This window comes from Diabrotica undecimpunctata, chromosome 4 (assembly GCF_040954645.1).
Source record: "Diabrotica undecimpunctata isolate CICGRU chromosome 4, icDiaUnde3, whole genome shotgun sequence".
NCBI classification, from domain to species: Eukaryota; Metazoa; Arthropoda; class Insecta; order Coleoptera; family Chrysomelidae; genus Diabrotica; species Diabrotica undecimpunctata.
Genome location: NC_092806.1, coordinates 163,125,573 through 163,134,084, shown reverse-complemented (window position 1 = coordinate 163,134,084; position 8,512 = coordinate 163,125,573).

Below are 8,512 nucleotides of genomic sequence, written 5' to 3'. Positions count from 1 at the left end.
TCACGAACCGTTAGATGTATGAAAATTCTGATAATGGCAGAAGAACGAGCGGCCAATTTTATGTAGGAAATGTCCATTCGCTTGACTCTCGGACCAAAATTGACGCCAACATAGCCGATTAACGAAATTTGATAAAAAGTCAGTGGTCTACAGTTCTTTCCATTTTCCGGCAAAACGGTGCATAATTTTTAGCCACATGTGTAGATTTTTTTAATCAGCAGGTCACCCTTAATCAAAAGAATTCAAATTTTAAACAAAATATACACTTTTAATTTTTACGAAATTTTCAGCAAATACAGACATCCAAGTGGAAATTTTTCTCACGAACCGTTAGATGTATGAAAATTCTGAGTATGGCAGAAGAACGAGCGGCCAATTTTATGTCCATTCGCTTGACTCTCGGACCAAAATTGACGCCAACATAGCCGATTAACGAAATTTGATAAAAATTCAGTGGTCTACAGTTTTTTCGATTTTCCGGCAAAACGGTGCATGATTTCTAGACACATCTTAATTTCTTTTTAAACAGCAAGCCACCCTTAATCGAAATAATTCAAATTTCAAACAAAATATTCACTTTTAATTTTCACGAAATTTTCAGCAAATACAGACATCCAAGTGGAAATTTTTCTCACGAGCCGTTAGATGTAGGAAAATTCTGAGTATGGCAGAAGAACGAGCGGCCAATTTTATGTAGGAAATGTGTATTCGCTTGAGTCTAGGACCAAAATTGACGCCAATACAGCCGATTAACCAAATTTGATAAAAATCCAAGGGTACCCCCTTGGAAACATTTTTCCAAATTTTCCAAAAAAAAGAATTTTGTTTAATGTTTTGGTACATGCACTTGGTCCAGCTTATTCCAAACATGTGTTTTTTTCTGATCCGTTAACCCCAGTTTGCCGGAAAAGAGAAAAAATCGAATTAAAAAATATACAGTTTTTTCAATTTTCCGGCAAAACGGTGCAGAATTTTTAGCCGCATGTTTAGATTTTTTTAATCGGCAAGACACCATTAGTAGAAGTAATTCAAATTTCAATCAAAATATACACTTTTAATTATCTCGAAATTTTCAGCGAATACATACATCCAAGTGGAAATTTTTCTCACGAACAGTTAGATGTAGGAAAATTCTGAGTATGGCAGAAGAAGGAGCGGCCAATTTTATGTAGGAAATGTCCATTCGCTTGACTCTCGGACCAAAATTGACGCCAACAAAGCCGATTAATGAAATTTGATAAAAATCCAATGGTCTACAGTTTTTGGATTTTCCGGCAAAACGGTGCATGATTTCTAGACACATGTTAATTTCTTTTTAAACAGCAAGTCACCCTTAATCGAAATAATTCAAATTTCAAACAAAATATTCACTTTTAATTTTAATTTTGAATAGGGTTTGATATCTCGAGAAATACACTTCCAAATGAAAAAATTATTAAAACACTTGTGTAATAATTTTTAAAGCTCTATTGGATGGCAGCAAAAACTACCACCCACTATTACCCCCTGCGGGTGACAAATTTTTTTCAAACCGTTGATAAACAGCGCTACAATTGGAAAAAACGATTGATCGTGTTACCATAGGAAAATTATGAATAGGGATTGAAATCTGAAGAAATACACTTCCTAATAAAAAACCAAAAAACACTTTTTTAATATTGTTTAAAACTCTATCGAATGACGATAAAAACTACTCCCTACCCCAACCCCATGGGGGGTGAAATGGGGTGCAACTTTGAAATTTTAAATTGCAACCCATATTGTTTATTTCAGATTTTAATTTATCATCAAAATATACGTAACTTTTGTACGAAACTTTTTTTTAAATTGTTAATAAATAACGTCTCAATTACGAAAAACTCACATCGAATTGGAAATAATCTTATATTATAAATTAGTTTTTAAAACCGATATTTGTGGAATGTGATCGGCATTGGAGTTTAAAAATTATGAATAGGGTTTGATATAAAAACTATTAAAACACTTGTGTAATAATTTTTAAAGCTCTATTGGATGGCAGCAAAAACTACCACCCACTATCACCCCCTGGGGGTGAGAGGGGGTGCAACTTTGGAATTTTAAATAGGGACCACTATTTTTTGTTGCAGATTTCCTTTCCTCATATAAAAATAAGTAACTTCATACAAAAATTTTTTTCAAACCGTTGATAAACAGCACTACAATCGGAAAAAAACTATTGATCGTGTTACCATAGGAAAATTATGAATAGGGATTGAAATCTGAAGAAATACACTCCCAAATAAAAAAAACAAAAAAACACGTTTTTAATATTGTTCGAAACTCTATCGAATGACGATAAAAACTATCCCCTACCCCAGCCCCATGGGGTGCAACTTTGAAATTTTAAATTGCAACCCCTATTTTTTATTTCAGTTTTTAATTTTCCATCAAAAAATAAGTAACTTTTGTATGAAACTTTTTTTCAAATTGTTAATAAATATCGTCTCAATTACGAAAAACTAACATCGAATTGGAAATAATCTGATATTATAATTAATTGATTGGTTGACTTACCTGTTAAGGAAGGACAATCATAATTTTTTTTTGATCGCACAATAAATGGGTGGGTTCTAAAGAATCAATGGTGGGGAGTGTACAAATGTTCGAAATGTAATATAGGACAATTATGATTGTCCTTCCTTAACAGGCAAGTCAACCAGTCAATTAATTGTCCATCACATTACATTTCGAACATTTGTACTAATGGTAGGCTGTTGAAAGTTTAGACAATATTGTGCGATATAAATAATCAAAATTATATTGCCATCCCCCAAAAATGAATAATTCACACATTTTATTTATTTATTTTTTTTTATTAGGAATTACAAAAGTGGATAACATATTACAACAATTAAGGGTAATGTTTATATTTTAAGTACATAATATGTGTACCTTTAACCAGGTCCAAAAAAATAATAAGAAAATTATTGTTGTCATAACCATAACCTACACATATAATTACAAAATTCATAACAGAATTAAACAAAACCAAAATGTATATACAATTACATGGACTAACCAGATAATATAGTTTTTGCAAAGAGCCCGTAATCTTTTGATAAAGGTTTATTATAAAAAACATTGAATACTTGAGAATTTTCTGTCCATCCTGCCTTCTCCCTAATAGTTTCTATACTTAATCCAACCCTAGCCCCTGCTGAGGTAGATGCATGCTGAACACTATACCCTTTAAAAATATTGGTGTCTATATTACATAATTTTAAAATATCCTTTAGCCATCTACTCAATGTCTGTGTAGATGCTGCTTTATATGTTTTTTTTATAGTTATAAACATCTTGTCTTCCAATTGAGGACAAATGTTTTTAGAAATCTCTAAATACTGGCATAAAGTCAATGCTACACACAACTGTGATTTTTCCTTAAAATATGGAAATCTTAAAACATGTTGATTTTTATTTTTTGAGGAAGTTTTTATCCTATCTGGTATCAGAATCTCAATCTTATCTTGATCAATGAGAATATTTTAAATTTTTATTAGGGATATGGTTTGCAACCTGTGTGCTGAAGTAAGAGCAATTAACATTACAAGTTTGTAGTAGTTCCTTCATGGAAAGGCCTGTGAGAGGAAATAATGTTTCTAAATAAACTAATACTGGTTAAGGGTCCCAAGTAAATTGATATTTGGGCAATGAAGGTTTGAGGTTATAAATACCTTTGTAAAATTTTTTAAAAATGTTTTTATAATTTTCTAGAATATCTATTATCAACGCCAATGCAGCTCTGTGAATGTTTATAGAACTATAAGTGTAATTCTGATCTACTATAGATTTAATAAAATTTATATTTGATAATTCATAAGCAAAAGGGTCTATATTTTTTTCTATACTATACCTCCACCATCTCTTGAAAACAGTATTATACAAATTTAGTGTTTTTGTTGTAATCGATGCAGTCATAATTGGGATGGAATCCTCAGGATGCAATTTGACCTCTTTATAAAGAGCCATAATACTTGCCGCTAAAATTGTTTGCATGTATTGAAGGTTTATACTTTAATATTTTTGACAATACCAAACAAAAAATTTAGTATTGAAGGTAAAAAAGTATGTAAAGTAAAAACCAGGTAAAATGTACAAAAGTAATTAAACAAAATCTATTTCTTTTCTAAACTTTTGGGCTACTGTAAAGTACCTATGAGAAATGGGAGCATGTCAAATAATCATAAAGATTTACTGGGCTACTAAAAAGTACCCGCTGCTCTAGTTTTTGTTAAGGCGTTAATTATTTATTCTGCCTTACTTTGGGCTATCTAAAGGCACCCTAATTGAGACAACCAATATAATATCTTTTTTCCAAAAAGCATATAGAATGAATAACATAACTTATAAATACCTTTGTCACTTTCTTTCAAATCCTCCCTTAACTTTGCCAATTTCTGTTGTAACTTTTCATATTTACGCCTCTTCCGGGATACACTATCCTTCTCTGATAACCTTTTTGGCATTTTGAACACTTTTTATAACAATATTCGTAAAACACTTTTGATCAACACCGCACAGTGATTCCCGCACAAAAAAAAAACAGTGATTCCCGCCAATTCGCGCCTCTAGTCACCTGTCAAGAAGCTGGATATCTTCTTTTTTCTTCTCCTTCTTTAAACTGTGGTCAACCTCCAGAAAATACCACTACCATTAGTAAAAATATTCGAAATGTAATATAATGGAAAATTTAGTTTTTAAAACCGATATTTGTCGAAGGTGATCAGCATTGGAGTTTAAAAATTATGAATAGGGTTTGATATCTCGATAATCGAAGGTGATCGGCATTGGAGTTTAAAAATTATGAATAGGGTTTGATATCTCGAGAAATACACTTCTAAATAAAAAAAACTATTAAAACACTTGTCTAATAATTTTTAAAGCTCTATTGGATGGCAGCAAAAACTACCACCCACTATCACCCCCTGGGGGTGAGAAAGGGTGCAACTTTGAAATCTTAAATAGGAACCCCTATTTTTTGTTGCAGGTTTCCTTTCCTAATATAAAAATAAGTAACTTCATACAAAAATTTTTTTCAAACCGTTGATAAGCAGCGCTACAATCGGAAAAAAACGATTGATCATGTTACCATAGGAAAATTATGAATAGGGATTGAAATCTGAAGAAATACACTCCCAAATAGATAAACCAAAAAAACACGTTTTTAATATTGTTCAAAACTCTATCGAATGACGATAAAAACTACCCCCTACTTCAACCCCATGGGGTGCAACTTTGAAATTTTAAATTGCAACCCCTATTTTTTATTTCATATTTTAATTTCCCATCAAAAAATAAGAAACTTTTGTACGAAACTTTTTTTCAAATTGTTAATAAATAACGTCTCAATTACGAAAAACTAACATCGAATTGGAAATAATCTGATATAATTTAGTTTTTAAAACCGATTGTCGAAGGTGATCGGCATTTGAGTTTAAAAATAATAAATAGGGTTTGATATCTCGAGAAATACACTTCTAAATGAAAAAACTATTAAAACACTTGTCTAATAATTTTTAAAGCTCTATTGGATGGCAGCAAAAACTACCACCCACTATTACCCCCTGCGAGTGACAAATTTTTTTCAAACCGTTGATAAACAGCGCTACAATCGGAAAAAACGTTTGATCGTGTTACCATAGGAAAATTATGAATAGGGATTGAAATCTGAAGAAATACACTTCCTAATAAAAAACCAAAAAACACTTTTTTAATATTGTTTAAAACTCTATCGAATGACGATAAAAACTACCCCCTACTTCAACCCCATGGGGTGCAACTTTGAAATTTTAAATTGCAACCCATATTTTTTATTTCAGATTTTAATTTATCATCAAAATATACGTAACTTTTGTACGAAACTTTTTTTTTAAATTGTTAATAAATAACGTCTCAATTACGAAAAACTCACATCGAATTGGAAATAATCTTATATTATAAATTAGTTTTTAAAACCGATATTTGTGGAATGTGATCGGCATTGGAGTTTAAAAATTATGAATAGGGTTTGATATAAAAACTATTAAAACACTTGTGTAATAATTTTTAAAGCTCTATTGGATGGCAGCAAAAACTACCACCCACTATCACCCCCTGGGGGTGAGAGGGGGTGCAACTTTGGAATTTTAAATAGGGACCACTATTTTTTGTTGCAGATTTCCTTTCCTCATATAAAAATAAGTAACTTCATACAAAAATTTTTTTCAAACCGTTGATAAACAGCACTACAATCGGAAAAAAACTATTGATCGTGTTACCATAGGAAAATTATGAATAGGGATTGAAATCTGAAGAAATACACTCCCAAATAAAAAAAAACAAAAAAACACGTTTTTAATATTGTTCGAAACTCTATCGAATGACGATAAAAACTATCCCCTACCCCAGCCCCATGGGGTGCAACTTTGAAATTTTAAATTGCAACCCCTATTTTTTATTTCAGTTTTTAATTTTCCATCAAAAAATAAGTAACTTTTGTATGAAACTGTTTTTCAAATTGTTAATAAATAACGTCTCAATTACGAAAAACTAACATCGAATTGGAAATAATCTGATATTATAATTAATTGATTGGTTGACTTACCTGTTAAGGAAGGACAATCATAATTTTTTTTTGATCGCACAATAAATGGGTGGGTTCTAAAGAATCAATGGTGGGGAGTGGACAAATGTTCGAAATGTAATATAGGACAATTATGATTGTCCTTCCTTAACAGGCAAGTCAACCAGTCAATTAATTGTCCATCACATTACATTTCGAACATTTGTACTAATGGTAGGCTGTTGAAAGTTTAGACAATATTGTGCGATATAAATAATCAAAATTATATTGCCATCCCCCAAAAACGAATAATTCACACATTTTATTTATTTATTTTTTTTTATTAGGAATTACAAAAGTGGATAACATATTACAACAATTAAGGGTAATGTTTATATTTTAAGTACATAATATGTGTACCTTTAACCAGGTCCAAAAAAATAATAAGAAAATTATTGTTGTCATAACCATAACCTACACATATAATTACAAAATTCATAACAGAATTAAACAAAACCAAAATGTATATACAATTACATGGACTAACCAGATAATATAGTTTTTGCAAAGAGCCCGTAATCTTTTGATAAAGGTTTATTATAAAAAACATTGAATACTTGAGAATTTTCTGTCCATCCTGCCTTCTCCCTAATAGTTTCTATACTTAATCCAACCCTAGCCCCTGCTGAGGTAGATGCATGCTGAACACTATACCCTTTAAAAATATTGGTGTCTATATTACATAATTTTAAAATATCCTTTAGCCATCTACTCAATGTCTATGTAGATGCTGCTTTATATGTTTTTTTTTTATAGTTATAAACATCTTGTCTTCCAATTGAGGACAAATGTTTTTAGAAATATCTAAATACTGGCATAAAGTCAATGCTACTCACAACTGTGATTTTTCCTTAAAATATGGAAATCTTAAAACGAAATCTTTTGTACGAAACTTTTTTTCAAATTGTTAATAAATAACGTCTCAATTACGAAAAACTAACATCGAATTGGAAATAATCTGATATAATTTAGTTTTTAAAACCGATTGTCGAAGGTGATCGGCATTTGAGTTTAAAAATAATAAATAGGGTTTGATATCTCGAGAAATACACTTCTAAATGAAAAAACTATTAAAACACTTGTGTAATAATTTTTAAAGCTCTATTGGATGGCAGCAAAAACTACCACCCACTATCACCCCCTGGGGGTGAGAGGGGGTGCAACTTTGAAATTTTAAATAGGAACCCCTATTTTTTGTTGCAGGTTTCCTTTCTTGATATAAAAATAAGTAACTACATACAAAAATTTTTTTCAAACCGTTGATAAACAGCGCTACAATCAGAAAAAAACGATTGATCTTGTTACCATAGGAAAATTATGAATAGGGTTGAAATCTGAAGAAATACACTTCCAAATAAAAAACCAAAAAACACTTTTTTAATGTTGTTTAAAACTATCGAATGACGATAAAAACTATCCCCTACTTCAACCCCATGGGGGTGAAATGGGGTGCAACTTTGAAATTTTAAATTGCAACCCCTATTTTTTATTTCAGATTTTAATTTCTCATCAAAAAATAAGTAACTTTTGTACGAAACTTTTTTTCAAATTGTTAATAAATAACGTCCCAATAACGAAAAACTAACATCGAATTGGAAATAATCTGATATTATAATTTAGTTTTTAAAACCGATATTTGTCGAAGGTGATCGGCATTCGAGTTTAAAAATAATAAATAGGGTTTGATATCTCGAGAAATACACATCTAAATGAAAAAACTATTAAAACACTTGTGTAATAATTTTTAAAGCTCTATTGGATAGCAGCAAATACTACCACCCACCATCACCCCCTGGGGGTGAGAGGGGGTGCAACTTTTAAATTTTAAATAGGAACCCTTATTTTTTGTTGCAGATTTCCTTTCCTCTAATAAAAATAAGTAACTTGATA